Here is an 18120-nt window from a genome sequence, read left to right as displayed (position 1 = left end):
TTTGAATGTTTAGTTTTAAGCCAGCTTTTTCCACTCTCACGTTTCACCTTCATCAAGAGGCTCTTTAGTTCCTCTTCACTTTCTGCCCTTAATGTTGTATCATCTGCATATCTGAGGTTGTTGATATTTCTGCTGGCATTCTTGATTCCAGCTTGTGCTTCATCCGGCCCCACATTTCGCATGATGTGTGTTTTATCTTTCATCAAAATAAAATTCCACCTTTTTGTTCCATTTGTGTTTGGGGCCTCAAGGTCTATAATGTTCTTGTCCCATGTTGGCTCTCGAGCGATTTGCAGGGGCCCTGTAGCTGTGGGCTCGGTCACCCCTCCCTCTGCTCTGGCTGAGTGAGGCTCCACAGGGTGCTGCCCACACAGGCGTTACCTGGGGCTTCCTCCTGCCCCAGAGAGCCTTCCTGTCCCCTCCACGTCTTCACCAGCTCTCGCCCTGCACTGCAGCCCCAGTTGTTCCCAGAGACCGTTCATCCTTGGTCATCCCCACTGCCCTCTGGTTCCTTCTGCAGGTGCATCCAGCCCACCTTTGCACCTGTGCGTGAGCACAGTCTCTCAGTTGCCCTTCACATGCACATCAGCTGCCCTGCATAGGCTTGGCCCACTCCCTGAGACAGGAGCTCTGCTCTATGAGTCTCCCAACCCTGGCACGCAGTACCCAGTCCAGCCCTGCTCAGTCTGTCTTTGCCACATCGTTCCGTTGTTACCACAGGGGCTGATTGCTGCTACTGGACTGTTTTGTTCTTAGAGTGCATCATGAAACACCAGCTATTTCACCTTTCGGAAATTGTTCTAAGACCCTTGCTCTAAAACTTTGATCGTTGGCAGTGCTGTGTAAGCCATGCACGTTCCCCTTCAATATTCCAGTGACACACACATAAGAACACTAGGCAGGGGGGCGTAGGGGAGAGCAGGGGCTTTGGAGACCCCCACCATCCAGTATCTTGCAGCTGCTCTCACTTGCACTCACAAGGCTCCCTGCACCCGTGTCAGACTCAGGCCATGAGTATTTACGAGGCCATGTGCTCGTTCAACAAGCAGTTACTCAGAAACCCCTGGCCGGGGTGGGGTGGGGGGGTGGGGGGGTGGCATTCATCCTGGGGGCCAGGTGTGGTTGATGACACATACAGGGCCTGGCAGAGCCTGGGGCCAGTGGGTGGGTGCTCAGAGTGTGGCCACCCACACACACATTGCTGTGACCCGGCCCCAGAAATGTTCAGATCAGACTGTGGGGATCAGACATGTGCATTAGCTTGTGGAGATGTCACTGAAGAAGGCCCGTAGTGCTGCATTCACAGAGCGAGCCTGGTGGATGGGGACAGCCCTAGAGAGCCACGGTCCTGCTCCCTCAGGTCATGAGGCTGACAGACAGCACGGCCTCCCTGGTTTCCTGTCGCTAGTGTGGTTTCAGATGAGAGTAGATGTGCCCAGGCGCCTCCTCGCTAAGGCTTATTTCCACAGGAAGGCAGAGGCTCATCCTTCATGGCTAAGAGTAAGGATGGCCTATAACTGGGGCAGATTTAGGCACTTGCTACCTCTCCTGCCCAGAGACCCCAGAAATTCCTGAACCTGGAAGGGCCGGCCTAGGCCCAGGAAACTCTGAGCCCCGTGGGCAGCTGCACCCAGGCGGAGACGGCTGCTGTATCGCCATTCATACTGAGAAAGGTCGGCCCTTGTTCTCCCTGGGCCAGCCTTCCCATAGAGGAGCGAGGGGCATGCTTCTGCTTGGTTTTAGGAATAATAATATGCCCTGAGTGAAACTGCTGTCACCACAGGGATTTATTAAACTGCTATTCCCATTTTTGTACATGAGGAACAGAGGTTCAGAGAGGTTAGCGGGTTTTTCCCAAGGTCACACAGTGAATCACGACCGTGCAGCTGGGTGTGTTCATGGTGCTTTCCGCAGAATTCCGTCATGGCTTTCCGACCGTCTCCTCTTGGTTTCACGTTTCTTTCTCGTTTCCTGGACTAGATGCTCCGTGAGGAAATGCTTGGCCTCGTCAGTCTTTGTACCCTCAGCCTCCTGATGCGTACAGCGACTGAGTTGACTGTGAGGGCTCTGCGGTCAAGTTCCTGTCGCCATTGGGTGCCCCGCTCCGGCCCCACAGCACAGCAGGGGCAGAGCAACACAGGGCACTGCGGGTTACCCGCCCCGTGCAGCGCCAGGACCCCAGCCCTCCCTGGGAAGGAAGGCCTGGCTCCCAGCGAGCTGCTGGGGAAATTCCATCTCCTCTCATTAGGCAGTGTAACTGATGGCCTGCTGAGCTTGCAGTTCTGCCCAGGGACTGGTGGGCCCTCCCGTGGGCTCCCAGAGCAGCCTGGGAAGCTGGCCCCGTCGGGGTAGCACAGATGGCAAGCCCAAACGACAAAGTAAACTCCAATATGTCTTGGAGACATTGTCAGCCTGCAGCTTATTTGTCATGTCACAGCGGCCTCGTGGAGCAGGGACTCCACCCCACCCCCACCCCGTCGCGCTCCCTTCCTGTGTGGGGATTATTTACAGGAAACTGATTTTTGGTAGGGTTGGGGGGGAGAGTACAGAGACAGAGCGTTTCCACAACAGAGTTGGTCATTTTCTTTCATGTTTGGGAGGTGAATAATATCAACAAGAGCAAATACCTGGCATTGATGAAGTGTCAGCCCTTGTTCTGGGTGCTTTATCCAAACCATTTCTCTACTCATAATAGCCCTAAGGGGCATAGATATCCTTAATCCCAGCTTACAGATGCAGAAATGAAAGCTCAGAGAGGTTAGTTAACTTACCCACAGTCACACAGCTCTGGCAGGCTGGGTCCACAGCTATTCTCAACCTCCGCACGCTAGCGTCCAGTATGTGGTGGAGGCTGAGAGGGCCCTGGCCCCTTACTCAGGGCTGGGGCTGCTAGTCACTGCTGCAGGATTCCAGAGACACCCTGGGGGCCTGTGGGTGTCAACCAGCTGCTCCCCTCAGCCTGAGAGCAGAGACACTAAGACAGGGCGTCCAGGCCATCAGGTCCTCCTCCCCCATTGACAAGGCCCTGGGGTGACAAGCCGTGGCAGGGCCTGGCGGAGATGTCTGCTCCAGCCCAGGTTGTGGCCCGGCTCCTCAGTGGTGACATCTTTGCATCTCTGGAAGGGCAGGGGTCAGAGGAGGAGCAGGGGGCCTGGGGCCCAAGCCTCCCCCAGCTCCACTCTTCACCCCAAACCATGATCAGGAGGCCTCATCTGGGGCCTCAGTTTCCTCAGCTGTAGAAACAGAAATGGAGGCATGAAAAGCCTCCTCAGAGAAGATGGTGGTGATTCAATGAGATAAATGCCCTGGCCCACAGCAGGAGCAGAAAGTGGGTGTAGTGAGGAGGGGACAGCCGGTGGCCCTGCTGGGGGGGACAACCCTGAGGGATGGCTGTACCCGCAGGCCCCTCAGTGCTCTGAGGAGGAGCCCTAGATGCCAGGCTGTAGCAGGACTCTCAGAGGGGGGTTCAGTCAAGCCACATCCCCAACCCCACAGACAGCAGGAGTTCACACATCCTGGGGGAGCAGGAAAAAGAGTGAGGGGGGCCAGTGTAGCTCCAGGTCTGACTGCCCTCATCCCTGCCTTCCAGAGGCAGAAAGAGAAAACACTCAGGGCCAGGCGGGGTACCCAGAATGCACATCCCTCGAAAGGATTTATTTATCTTTCCGATTTAGCTTTAAAGATGCCCCGGAACTCACAGCCTCTGGTCACAGGTGAGCAGTGAAAAGCCAGATAGAATGTAAAGAGCCGATTTGGTGAACCGTGATGTGTCGAGAGCTGTGTGCCCAGTCTCTGTGTAAATTCCAGGCCAGTTGGCTGACGAGGACCACCTGGAATGTCCCAGGCTCGACGGCGATGAGTCACACGCTTTACCCTCTTACTGTGCAGGTGACAGTTGTAAGAAAAGCCCGTTCCCAGCAGCCCGGGTGCACACAGAAGCTGGGGCAGCTGGTGAAAGCCTTCTTCAGGCATTCGAAACGGGGTGCCTTTTTTTCCCTTTGGAAGATGGAGGAAGGAGAGAGGTGGCCGAGTACCCTGGAGGTCTTCACGCTGTGTGTGCCCTTACAGTGTACAGGATGTGCATTAGCACATCCGTGTGGCCGCACACACACACGCACACACACCCAGGGCTCTCAGGTAGAGTTTGCATTGTGCCTGCCGTTGGGTGTCGGCCTTTCAGCCAGTGGTTTATTAAACCCAGAAGGGCTGCTCCGCAGCGGTCATTCTGCTCGATTCTGGGCCGTAAATGGCAGAGAAAGCAGCCCTGCCTCGGCAGGGGCTCTCCTCCAGGGACACGTGCGCACCTAGTCCCGTTTCCTGCCCATATCGTCAGCATCGCCATTACTGCCACCATCCAGACCTGGGGTGAGGGTACTCCAGGCCCCAAGGAGGCAAAGTGAGAGAGAGAAAACTAATGTCTTTTGTGCCATCAGGGAAACTCTTAAGCCAGGAGGCGACACGGTGAAACCAGGGGACAGAGTCAGACGTGCGAGCCCGTGGCTCTGATGTGGTGCCACCCGCCGCCGCCCATTAGCGCCTTCCCTCAGTCCCTTCGGCAGTTTGAAACCATCTTTCTGTACCAAGGCCTTGCCCTTCTGCTTTTACTTTCAAACTTCAAAGATTACTTTTGAAATAGTTTTTCCAATGAAATTCCAGAGGTTTTACACATGTGTGAAAGGAGGAGTTTGGCTATTAAAACGTGTTTGCTCTGCCGCTTGGTTCCCTTAACTACAAAGGTTCCGAGACCGCCCCCACTTTGTTCTCTTAAATGTTAAACCAGCTACCTCGCCGCCACGTGGTGCTTCGCCCCAGCCTCTTCCTGGCGTCCTCAGACTGGTTTCTGTTCAGCTAGAGCCTCATGGGGCAAAATTGATTATTTTCTTTTTTTTATTACTGGAAGAATTATTTTGTGTTTGGGTGCCGTTCACAGCTCGCTGCCACGAACCCCAGTCTGTGTAACTGAGACAGCTCTGGTGCCCAGTGCTGGGCAGAACGGGTGGTGGTCCTGGCTGCAGCTCTCCAAGCACTTCCCATCTGAGAGTGGGAGTAAGTTTTCGGTGGGTGGAATGTGGGCATGGTTGATTTTAACCCCTGCATGTCTTTAGCCCCACAGAGACCCAAATAAATAATTGGGGTGAGAGTGGATTTCTGTGTCCCTGACACCCACATCTTGTGTTTTTGCTGTCATGGGTGATTCTAGAACAGTAAACTTTGATAGGCCATCTTAAACATCTCTTCTGAATACAGTAATCAGACCACGGATGTCTTCAGGGAATGGCTCCCTGAAAGATATTCCCCAGATTTAAAAACAGCTCTTCGGCCCATAATTTCTCCCACAAAAGCCTAGCAATGTAAAAGTGAAACGTTTTGTTGAGCCTGTAGAACTAACGATTCTATAAATAAAAGTTGACGTCATATATAAAGTTTTTAAAATAAATTTTGTCATTTAAATAAATTCCTCCGTATATTACATCACCGTTAGTAATAATTTTAACTGTGGGTTTTATTTATATAAAAAAGAATTGGGCCAAGACCCAGGCTTTTGCTGATCAGGCTGTTGGTGTACTTGGCCCAGGTTCCTATTTCACCCCTTCCCACACCCCAGATCAGAACGTTCAGAGCTATGGTGTGAATCCAAAGACAGCCGCAAAGGGACTTCCGCGGCAGTCCAGTGGATAGGACTCGTGCTTTCGCTGCGGGGGCCAAGGTTCTGGCCCGCTGGGAAACTAAGATCCAGCAAGCCACACAGTGCGGCCAGAGAAATAAAGACGGCTGTGGAGCCCCCAGGAGCTGCTGTCATGAAGCCTCCTTGGACTAGGAAGCTTCCTCTGCTCCAGGATATTAGGTCAGGGGTAGTATTTTCTTACAACAGAGGCCAGTTTCGTCTGCACTGAGTTGTTTCTCCTCGGCCCTCAAGCCTGGTAATGAGGCTTCACCAACAGCTGCGTCTGCCCGGATCCCCCCCCTCTGACACCTCCTTGTAAAATGCAGAAGAGACAGAAAGGCCTCTAAAAATTCTCAAGCCGCCTTTAGTCTCGGAGGTGTTCCGGGTCCCTGCTTTCTCCAGAACCACCTCGAGAATCTGTACTTTCTGCAAACATCCTCACAGCACAGGGCAGCCAGCTCTTCACTGTCACCCAGGATCCTCCTCTGTCCCTTGGCGAGCTGTCCTCATGTGCTCAGCGCCCCGCCGCACCCCAGTCCAGCATTGCCCCCTGCCCCACCTCCCATCCCACTCTGTGATTGACCCTGCCCTCCGCCTCTCACCCCAGCGATGCCCCTTCATTGTCTTAGCCCTTTTTGACCCCCCTTTCCCTTCCAGCACCAGCAGTTGGCTCTTGGTTGGGGTCAATTTTTTAACGTAAAGAAAGTTACTGCTTTTGCAGAAGAGAAGCGGGGAGTAGCCCAGTTGGGCTGAGATTCAGGTGCGGAGTATCTGAAGGGCTTCCTTGCTGACCAGCTTGCCGCCACTCATGAAATCCCAGTGGTGCCTTAGCAAAATGAGCAATTGCTTCACATCACAGCCTGCAGGATTTCCGCCGATAGCAGATACCACAAGTCCGAGCTTTGAATACCAAATAACGAGGGGGGGAGGCTGTTTCAGGGGCAAGGAGAGCTCCCTCTCTGCTTCCGATCACACCACAGATGACCTCGGAAATGAGGGTGTCGCCTCTGGCTCCAGCGGGGAGAGGAGGTGTGCTGGAGGGGCACCCCTTGCCCCTGGCCACCAGGGACTTTATAGGCAGAACTGTTAAAGCCACCTGGTGTTTTCACAACCCTCTGTGTAAATGAAATCACAGCTTGGTGCTTGTCCAACAGCCTGGACGGCATCAAGCTGTGATCCCGAACCAGCAGACGCTGGTTCTCTCTCTGCCAAAAACTAAACAATAAAAACAAGCAAAAGAGGTGTGCTTTCAAAGTGCATCTATCAGAAGATGATTTGGAAACTCTTTCACGATAAGGACTGAAATCTGAAATTCTGAACGTGAAAGTCGCTCAGTCGTGTCCAACTCTCTGTGACCCCCATGGACTGTATAGCCATTCTGGCCATGGAATTCTCCAGGCCAGAATACTGGAGTGGGTAGCCTTTTCCCTTCTCCAGGGGATCTTCCCAACCCAGGGATCGAACCCAGATCTCCCGCATCACAGGCGGATTCTTTACCAGCTGAGCCACCAGGGAAGCCACCCCCACCCCTCCCTGAGCAGACTGTTAATGACCTGTGTCCTCGGAGTCCCCAGGGCCCTGAATTTTCTCTCATTGAAAGGCGGCCTTTGACTTTGGATTCAGGGTCTCTTCCAGGGCTCTGCTCAAACAGTCTTCCACTGACCCAATAAATGGTTACATAGCAGTTGGGAGACACATATCCAACACTCGACTTTGTTACCGGCCTGCTAGTCACACTGAGCAAGCCAGTAACCCTCTCTGAGCCCAGTGTCATCCTGGTGAAACGGGGCCGGCGCCAGGGCCAGCCTCACGGGCACAGGGTGGAGACTTAGGCTAAAGGAAATCCTGGGCAGGGGGCCCAGAGGCCAGTTACAAGGCCCTGCGGGCGTCCACCTGGAGCGGCCCAGCTGCCCCTCCCCACCGGCCTAGAGCTGTGCCTACCTGCGGGGTTTCTGTCTCCCCTGTGGGGTCTGGTCTTTTTTTTTAAGTTCATGTAATATTCCCCCTTCCCTGGGGCTTTAAAGAAATGTATTTTTAAGAACAGGCCCCTGGTTTCCTACTGACCTGCATTTCTTAGTTTTCTTTTTTTCTTTAGTGTATTTTGGGCTGTGGCGGGTCTTCATTGCTGCACAGGTCTTTCTCTAGTTGCGGCGAGCAGGAGCTCCTCTCTAGTTGCCGTGTGCAGGCTTCTCGTTGCAGTGGCTTCTCTTGTCGAGGAGCACAGGCTCTAGGGCACGAGAGCCCAGTACTTCCGGTCCGTGGGCTCAGTCGTTGCAGCTCCCGGGCTCTAGAGCACAGGCTCCATCGTTGTGGCGCACGGGCTTAGTGGCTGCGCGGCGTGGGGGATCTTCCCGGACTAGCGATGGAAGCCATGCCTCCCGCACTGGCAGGTGGGTTCCTTGACCACTGAGTCGCCAGGGAAGCCCCGACCTGCATTTCCTGATGATTGCCTGTTCCTGGCCTGCAGTTTTTCCTCCCCCGTTATTACCACCACAGCCCTGAAGTCCTCCCGGTGGAGACATCACCCAGGTGTGTCTTTTTGAGCCCTTTGTTCCCACCGAAGTGTGGGCTTTCACACTTTGGCCTGACAAAAAGATTCCTTTAAAAACTCCAGAGCAGATTTTCAAGCACCTGGAAGTCCTCACTCAAGCCCAGAGAGGTTTAAGGAGGAAGCTCAAGAGTCCCGTGCAAGTGAGAGCCGAGTTCGCTTTGAGTGAGGTAGACAGAGAAAAGCCTTCGGTCTGGATTCCAGAAAGACAGCCACAAGTGACGTGAACCTCTCTTTCCTGCTATTGAAGGTAAAAGCCGTAGAAACCCTGAGTATTCAGAAATCTGAGTACAGGGGGATACAGAGGGAAACCAAGGACCTTCCTGGGTTCCTTCCTGCTTGTGAGTTTTAGAGGCTCGGTCCACAGAGGGTCTGGACCAAAGAGACGCCCAGGGTTACACTACAACATAGCAAATAATCTCCCTCATAGAGCACAGCCTTGTCATGACAAAGGGACTTGGGTAACCCAGTGAAGCTGTGAACCATCCTAAAGGAAATCAACCCTGAGTATTCATTGGAAGGACTGATGCTGAAGCTCCAGTACTTTGGCCACCTGATACAAACAGCCGACTCATGGAAAAGACCCTGATGCTGGGAAAGATTGAAGGCAAAAGGAGAAGAGGGCGGCAGAGACTGAGATGGTTACATAAAATCACTGACTCAATGGACATGAGTTTGAGCAAACTCTAGGAGATAGTGAAAGACAGAGGAGCCTGGTGTGCTGCAGTCCATGGGGTGGCAAAGAGTGGGACACAACTGAACGACTGAACAGCAACATAGTGAATAATCCACTAGTGAATAGAGTCTCTGATCATACTTTGGCACTGGTGTTACTTGACACCAAATTTTACAGTAGTGTCAAGAGCCCGGCCTTCGGAGCTAAATGTGGGTGATGGTGCTGCCTTCCGCTTGCGGCTGGAAGCAGGGCTCCCTTGCTTCTTGCAGACATAGGACAGAAAGATGCCGTCTGCCTTGAAAGGTTGTGACAGCTTTCTCCAAGTGACCACTGTGGCCACTGCTGCCCCCATCCCGCCCCCTGACACCGTTAGTCCTTACGGATAATGGAGAGCCTTGCTCATGCAGAAAAGCTTCACAGAGCTGCACCCATGAGACCCTCAGCGAAGCGCTGTCTGGCTCCAAGCCCTGTTGCCACTGTCCTCCGTTTCCTGAGCCAGTCTCTGGAGGTTTGGGGCTAGGGAGCTGCAGTTTTAATGAGCACCCCAGGGCATTCTGACACACCCAGAAGTCTGAGAACCTGCTGTTGGAGAGTCTGGAATCTGGGGCACCATCTCTGAAGACACTGTCTTTAAAGCCCGTCCTTCCTGCCCCCCCCACCGGTCTGGGCCGGTACGTTGCCCAACGGTGGTGCCCCGTGTCTTCTCAGGGGATGTGGTTTGCTCTGTAGAGAGAGGACACGCGTGGCCAAGAACATGAGCTGACTTCCTGAGTGGCGGTGCCCTGGGTGAGCAGCAATGTCCTTGGCAATCAGGATCATCTGCCTGGACTCTTCATCAGGGCTCCTATGAAAATCACTTGTGTTTCCTGCCTGGTGTGTCTGCGATCTCACGGAGCTCAGTCAGCTGGTCTGGAGGTTGCCTGCATGTGTCTCTGAGGACCCCCTGGCACTCCCCCAAATAAATCTGTGGTACCCCACACAGCCTCTAAACCTGGATGAGTTCCATCAAGCCACGTTTGCTTGTGTGACTCCACTCTGAAACTGCCCTGACGGGGCAAAAAGAAGCCCTGCCCGCTGCGCGGGACCAGCGCTCACTGCAAAACGAGGCAGGACCTGGGCGGAGGTGCCCTGGGGTCTTAGGCAACCTGGACCTGAGCTCTGGCTCTGTGGCCACCTTGCTGTGAAAATCATGAGACCCTGACCCACATATCTTCACCTGGAAAAGGAGGCCTTTCCACAAAGAGGCCACCAACCTGCTGGCTTGGACCTTTCCCGTGTGTCCTTTGACTTGTTTATCCTCAGAGTCATAACACCCATTTCAGGTCCCACCAGCCGTGTTTTCAGCCGTCCCACTAGGTGCCCCGGATGGCCCACTTTTGCTGCACTTCCTGTGATTTTAATAATAATAATAATACATAACCTCATGGGATTGTCATGAGAAATCAGTCTCAGAAAGCACCCAGACCAGGGCCTGGCACAGGGCAGTTCAACTGAGATTGAGCCGCCGCCACCACCCTCTTTGGATTTTAAAGGACTGTGGACTCAAGGTGGGTAGGGACAGTGGGATTTAAAGGTCTGAGAGAAGGAGCAGGGCCCTGTGGCTCTAGGCTCCCCCCAAGGTGGGGGTGGGGGGTGGTAGAGTCCTTCCCTAGGATTGGGAAAATGAAATAGGAAGCTCTCTTAAGGCAAGAGGGAACCAGATTCACCCTTGCTCACTTCTCTTTCAGAGGAGCGCAGGACAATGCCTGCGGCCTCCGCCGTGGTCCCCTCATGGGCTCAGCCACGTGCAGCGCTGCAGCTCTTCAGGGATTGTTGTCTCCTATCTGTGAATCACACTGCTGGGGAGTAGTTTGCCTAGATTCCCAAGTTTGTAATTAAAACAATTGAGAAACAGTTTTCACTATATTGGAAAAAAAAAAAACATAGCTGAACAGGAAGTGTCTTTTAAGCAGATGTTGTGCTATGAGCCCCGTAGAAATATTATCTTCTCATCAGCCCAGCACGGTTATCTCAAGGCTGGAAAGAAACTAAGGGAACATCTTTTCTCCTAACCCAGCATTTCTTTAGCACCTAATATCATTTCACATTTAAAGGTGACAGCAATATCTTTAACGTTTTTCTATTGGATTAATAATATTTAACGTTCAAAGCAATAAAGCGAAATGTTTTTGTGAGAGTTCCTTATATCACTAGCGGAAAATTCAAGGTTTTTTAAAAAACACACACACACACACACCAAGTGCAACAGACGTCGAGAGCCATAAACTCGAAAGGGATCGCGGGTGTGGAGATGGGAGCGCGGAGTCGCACGGGTGTGGGTGTGCAAGGCCTGCCCCGCCTGGTGCCTGGAGGGACTTGTGCACTTGGCAGGGAGCACTCAGCGCCCTCGCCCACTCCCCCAGCCATTCATCTCCCCCCTCCCCCGGCAGCAGAATATGACAATGTTAGCATTTTTCATTTCCCTGACGTTACCATTAATAAAGCAATGATCCAAAAGGGGCTTTGCTGACTCTGTTCTTTATGCTTCCATCACTCACGACTAGATAATTTCACACAGGATCGTTTTAAAATTAAATGACGATAAAAACGCTCTGCTGTTCTGTGTTCACCAGTTCATAGAAGTCTATCAAGTCATTAATGTGTCATGACAAACTGCTCGATGGATACAAGAGTAATTAATTATTTGAATAAATAACAAGTTGAACTTGGGGCTTTGAACCACAATGACACCACGCATCCCATTAAGGGCATTTTGGAACCTTTTCAGGGCGCCGGTCTGAAGAGTTAAAATGCAAGCCAGGGTATTTGGAAATGAGGAAAAACAATTTCGTAAACACAGGGTAACGTTTTAAAGGGGAGAAAGCCGAAAGTGTCATGTTGCCATGCCCGCGCGGAGTTCGGTGTTAAAAAGTTCTCTGGCTGCGGCCGTTTCGAGATAACACTTTATCAGTGATGATTTCAGAGAACAATTATACAGATTTTCATAATCACCATTAATCTCTGCATATTTTTCAAGATAATTACAGCAATTATTATTTAGATTTCTCTTTTTATGTGCCCATTGTAGAAAGGAACAAGTGCTTATTATACCGGATAGTTCAAAGAACCTTGGATTAAAATTCTTTGTCATCTCTGCACTCATTATTTCAACTCGTGTTGCCTCTGAAAGTTCATCAGCTCTAGAAATGAGCGCAGTATGAGCAGGGCTCTATTATTAAACCTTAAGGTTGAGCTCAAACCGTGGTGAATTGTTCATCTGTGGGACTGCTGGGTTCGGTTAGAATTACTGTCAGGTAGAGGGAGACGCCCCTGACAGATGCAGTCGGAGACGGGTGGCAGCCTCACACCCAGCTTCCGTGATCGACTTACAAAGTGAGCTCACAACTAGTATTCAGAGTACATTTCTGTGACATGCCCTTTAAAGGTTAATATTAAATCTGAGATCTGAGCACTTGGTGGCATTGTACTTCAGAGACACTCCCCAGTATTCCAGATGAATAAGGTGTCAGCCTAGGCATCAGTTTTGTCTCTGGCTGCTTCTTTTTCTGACATCACTGTGGTCCAGGGAGCTTGTCCACCGGAGCTGAGTTTGGGGCATGTGATGTACAGCTCTTGTGAGAAGCCGTTTCCAGGGAAGAGCACCTTGAAACTGAGCTGGTAGGAAAGGCGCCTCTGTGCAGGTCGATGGGCACGCCCGTGCCCTGTCCCTGCTACGGGGGGGCAATTTTGTCATCTCCTGTCGTTGCACACTCTCCGTGGGCAGCAGCAGCCTGCCCACCTCAGCCAGAAGCTGCAAGTCTGGCTACGTGAGGGCGAGGAAGGCCAGGGCTTTGGTTTTGAACTGGAAAGTCCAGTGTTTGAGAAAAACACAAGACAGAGAAATGGTTTTTTTTTCTCTTTTCAAATTAAGTTGTACTGTAAAGTTATGACCTGGTTCAAAGGCACGCGCCAGTGCAGTCTTCCTTAGGCAGGTTGGATTTTGATTGCTGCAAGACTTCCCGCATCATTTAGTCCGTCTGTCCGTCACTGTGCCTGGGCTTTTGGAATCACCCAGCAGCTTGGGGAGGATGAAACCTGGGGCCTCCCGGGGAAGCTGCCCCTTCAGGGCTCAGGCCTTGGCTCCAGGGTGCTCATCCTGAGTTCTCCCATCCACTCAGGGGTGCCCAGGCCCCGGTGAACGTGATCCCACTACTCAAGATCAGAAGTCTCTGTGCTGTGGAGCCAGAGGATCACATTTGGTTCCATTTTCCTTTAACCTGTGGACAGTCTCTTTTCAAATCTTAAAATTTATAGCATATACCTTTCCAGCAGTATGATGCTCTAGCCTGTTATCTTATCGTTAAAGTACTTGGGCAAATAAACAGTTAATTAACAGCTTTCTCATTGATCATGGAATCAGAAGAAAAGGAGTTAGAATGTCCCTTTTCCTAGAGTCCTAGCGAATTCCCATCTGGAAACACAGCTTCCTTCGGGAACGCCGGCCTTCCCGCGTTTATCCGGGGTTGCCGCGTCCTTGAGGGCCCCTGGCTAGCAGGGAGCTCGTGGTCTGGGGAAAGGCACGAGGGCTGGTAACAGGAGCAGAGTAGCACTGGCAGCAAGGCCACTGACTCCAACGAGTGACAGCTCAGGAGGTGAGCCAGAAGGGTAACCTTCAGCTGGTTTGGGGGTTCATGGGCAGGGGTGGGCTCTCCAGGCTGAGCACAGAGCAAGGAAATGGGTGTATGGTAGACAGAAGGCTTGACTTGGTCAGAAGTGGTAAGCAGGTTATGGTAACTAGATCTCAAGGTGTACGGAGCCAGTGGGGGAGACTGCAAAGCTAGGTTGGGGTCAGCTTGCCAGGGCCTGGGCTAAGACCTTTGGATATCAACCCTTAAACTTGAGGAAACAATTGAAGAATTCAAATAAAGGAACAACATGAGGCGTCCTGCACTGAAAGCCAACTCCAAACATCCCTGGGGTGGATGTGTCTGTTTTGGCCGTGAGTGTTGTCTCCTTGGGGCAAGTGCTCAGAAGACCCGGTGGGGACCCCCCCCCCCACCCTGTGCTGGCTGCTTCACAGCTTCCACTCGGCATACCTTCCATCCACATGCTCGCCCTTCCTGATTGGGGCTTTCTGCTCCCATTCTTCCCTGACTGCTTCATGCTACGTAGGGAGGTGTCCCCATTTCTGCTCCAGCTTTGTGGCCCTGACCTGGCCCCTCCCTTCTGGGCCCTTTGCAGAGCAGGGGTGGGGACACTCGTGGGGCCATGCAGAGGCTTAATTGATTGCTGTTCTTGTTCAGTCACCAAGTCGTGTCCAGCTCTTTGCGACCCCAGGGACTGTAGCACCCCAGGCCTCCATGTCCCTCACCACCTCCCGAAGTTTGCCCAAGTTCATGTCCATTGAATCCATGACACCATCCAACCATGGACACCTGTGTAAGCGTCCCTAACGCTGTCCCCTCGACAGGCACCCCAGGGCAGTGCTCCCCTGAGCATGGGTCAGTGCTGGACAACCTGGACACCATCTCTCTGCCCTTTAACCCCAGGAGAGGGGAGGCCTCTGGTCCAGAACTTACTATAACCCTTCGTGATTGTTGCTTTTGAGAAGGCTTTTTGCGTAGAATCTAGAGGAAGGCTGTTACCTACAGTGGGCCAGCCTGGGTGGATTTCGTCCATTGTATCTTCTGAGGTTTAAATCCAGGTCTCCAATCACTTAATACTTAGGATGATTCTTATCGTTTGTGAGACTAAAGAAGGTCAAGGCTGGGACAGATTTTTGACATCATCTTGTGGCCCAAAGCTGTGCAGACCTAACTGCACGCTATAGTCACCTGGGAGCTTTGAAGACTGACTGATGCCTGGAGTCCACTCCTTCAGACCAAGTAAATCAGAACCTCCAAGGGAGAAACAGCAGCAGCAGCAGCAATAATTTTTTTAAAGTTGCCAGGTGAGCACCAGCGAGGTGGCTGACGTAGCCCGAGCCGTTCACTCACAGATAAGGACGCTGAGACCAGACTGGCCCCATGTGGGCCCCTTGACTTCACGGCCAGTTCTCTTCACTCTTATTTATTCTTGGTGTATCGTATCAGGAGGTCCATGATGTGGGTGTGACTCAGCCGTCGTGAGGTTTTGCTGGTTGAAGTGCTGTTTGCCAGGTTTCTTCACTATGAAGTTTCTACTTTTCCTTTTGTAATTAACGCGTACTTTGTGGGAAATACTGCAACACTGTGTAAACAGCTCATTCCAAATCAGATTTTCACCTCCTAGTTTTAGCATCTGTTGATTTTGTCACTCCTTCCTTCCTTCAGTATTTCTTAGTTGGCATTTTATGATAAAGAAGAGTTTTCTTTTATCCCCAGTTTGTGTATATTGATGTGGACTTATAGATTTGTATTCATTCTTACCATTATTTATTTTGATGCTCAATTTTTTCCCTATGTAGCCAGTGGGAGGCCCATCCTTCTGCTGCTTTCCCCTCATTCTTTGAGAACGTCTTTACTTTCTGGTGCAACAAGATGTCCCAGGCATGTTCCTTCCCTGCCCAGCACTGGATTGGCCACTTCTCCAAAGAGCCCCATTTCTTTCAGAGGAGAACCCTGGAATCCAAAATCGGGGCATTGGGTATGCTCATCACTCTCAAGGTGCCATTGCTTCTACAGCCCCAGGAGATAGAAGTGTATTACGTGTGTGTGTGTTGGGGCACACACATACATGTAAATGTATGTATGTATATACATATACATATCTACATGTGTTTACATCTGTACCTGATTTTCTTCTTTTGAAGTATAGTTGATTTACTGTGGTGTGCTAATTTCTGCTGTACAGCAGAGTGACTCAGTTCAGTTCAGTGGCTTAGTCGTGACTGACTCCTTGCAACCCCATGGACTGCAGCATGCCAGGCTTCCCTGTCCATCACCAACTCCGGGACCTTGCCCAAACTCATGTCCATTGAGTCCGTGATGCCATCCAACCATCTCATCCTCTGTCATCCCCTTCTCCTCCTGCCTTCAATCTTTCTCAGCATCAGGGTCTTTTCCAGTGAGTCAGTTCTTTGCATCAGGTGGCCAAAGTATTGGAATTTCAGCTTCAGCATCAGTCCTTCCAATGAATATTCAGGACTGACTCAGTTATACACATGTATTCATTCTTTTTTTTTTTTTATATTGTTTCCCACTATGGTTTATACAAGGAGATTGGATATAGTTCCCTGTGCTGTACAGTAGGACCTTGTTGTTTAGCCATTCTAAATGCAGTAGTCTGCATCGAGTAACCCCGAACTCCCAGTCCATCCCTCTTCCTCTCCTTTTCCCTCTCGGCAACCACAAGTCTGTTCTGTATATGGTGGAATACTGTGTTCAGTCGCTCACTCGTGTCCAACTCTTTGTGATCGCATGGACTGTAGCTCACCAGGCTCCCCTGTCCATGGAATTTTCCAGGCAAGACTACTGGAGTGGGTTGCCATTTCCTCCTTCAGGAGATCTTCCCAACCCAGGTATCGAACCCATGTCTCTTGCATCTCTTGCATTGGCAGGCAGATTCTTTACCACTGTGCCGCCTGGGAAGCCCAAAATGGAATACCACTCAGCCATAAAAAAGAGTGGAATGTTGCTATTTGCAGCAACACGGATGCCACTAGAGATTATCATACTAAGTAAAGTAAGTCAGACAGAGAAAGATAAATACCGTATGAGTTCACTTATACACAGACTCTAAAATGTGGCACAAATGAACCTACCTGCAAAGCTGAAGCAGACTCACAGACATGTTTCTGCCCATTAAAACCAGGTTCCTACTGACACATCTAGTTTCAGAGTACATTCTCATCTTCTTCCCATCATTTTGCCAACTTCTCTGCCTCAGCCTTCACATTAACAGTCAGCATCCTTCAGTGTTCCATCCTGGGCTCACCTGTCCTCAGTTATCATGATGCTGGTGACACCCAAACACTCTCTTAGGTCTCACTCCTGTACTTGTATCCAGGCGGACCTCACCAACCAGCCTTGCATTCCTGGCCCTTGTTTCCCCACCAGTGTTGGCCAGTGTCTCCCCTTGGATGTCTCACAAGCCCTTCAGACCTCACACATCCAAAACGGGACCCTCCAGCTCACCCTGTGCTTCCCGCGCCCGCCCCCACATCCATGCCCCGCACCCTTTCTCCCAACTGCTTGAGGCAGAACCTCAGAAGCACCCTTGATGACTCCTCTGCCCTTGCACCTCCATAGCCCGTCACCGAACCTCTTGATTGTGCCATCTAAATCTCCCTCCCTCTGTCCCCTCCCCTCTGTTCTCACTGTCACAGTCCTAGCCCAGGCCCCCAGCATCCCTTGATTCGCTGTCAGAACCTCCTCCAGGTGGTCCCGCCTCCAGCCTTACTCCCATCACAGCGTGGGAGACGTCCCTAAAATATAAACATGATATGTCCTCTCCAGCTCAGAACCCTTCAGTGGTTCCCCAGGGGCCTCACGGCGACATTCAGGCCACTGTAAATGGCAGTCAGGGCTCCTTGTGAGCTGGCCCTCGGTTGTCTCCACCCTTACTTCTCTGCAGCTGTAACAAAGACTGAGATAGATCTGTAGCCACCCCGACACAAGTTCTCTGACAGGTGGAAAAAGCAAATTGCAGAACAGTCAGTTATGCTGTGATGCTATTTTTGTTAAAAACACAAATGAAAAAAGGAAAAAGTGAAAGTGTTAGTCGCTTCAGTCATGAAGTCTTTGCAACCCCATGGACTGTAGCCTGCTAGGCTCCTCTGTCCATGGAATTCTCCAGGCAGGAAGACTGGTATGGGTAGCCATTCCCTTCTGCGGGGGATCTTCCTGACCCAGGGACAGACCCAGGTCTCCTGCATTAGTAGGCAGATTCTTTACTGTCTGAGCCACCACGGAAGCCTATACCAGAAAAAATGCTACATTTCTTCTTGACGTGCAAGCTCATAGGTGAGTGCTTAGGAAATGGAGGGACTGCAAGGACCGTGTGCAGACCACTACCCCGACTGTCCCCAAAGGACAGGGCTCTGGAGTCAAGGGGCATTTTCACATAACTAGACTATTGGAGTTGCTTCTTTAGAAAACATTCATTTATTGAGAGGTTGAGAAAAAAAAACAACAACTTAAAAATATGTGTGAGTTGGTTTTGAGATGGTGAAAAGAGCCCAGGAAAACAAAGTGCATCTCCTGCACTGGGTCCGACCCTGCCCAGGTCTGTCCCGTCCCCGTCAAGGCTTGGCCTCAGTCGCAGGACAGTGGC

The 18120-nt window shown here is 51.5% G+C and overlaps 1 protein-coding gene and 1 long non-coding RNA gene across 18 annotated transcripts in view; one reads left to right on the top strand and one right to left on the bottom strand.

Moving 5' to 3' along the window:
* Positions 1-18120, top strand: part of MVB12B (multivesicular body subunit 12B) — a 483962-nt gene that overhangs the window by 420567 nt on the left and 45275 nt on the right. The gene's annotated exons all lie outside the window — the stretch shown is intronic.
* LOC145503772 (uncharacterized) lies at positions 1770-4058 on the bottom strand. Its single transcript, XR_014051743.1, has 3 exons — positions 3699-4058; positions 2772-3233; positions 1770-2697 (listed from the first exon to the last, which is right to left on the bottom strand). It is a non-coding gene; the product is annotated as an uncharacterized LOC145503772 (long non-coding RNA).

This window comes from Giraffa tippelskirchi, chromosome 4 (assembly GCF_054371585.1).
Source record: "Giraffa tippelskirchi isolate mGirTip1 chromosome 4, T2T-mGirTip1v1.2.pri, whole genome shotgun sequence".
Taxonomy (NCBI): domain Eukaryota; kingdom Metazoa; phylum Chordata; class Mammalia; order Artiodactyla; family Giraffidae; genus Giraffa; species Giraffa tippelskirchi.
Note: the sequence above shows the minus strand (reverse complement) of the source record. Positions and strands in the feature narration are given on the sequence as shown.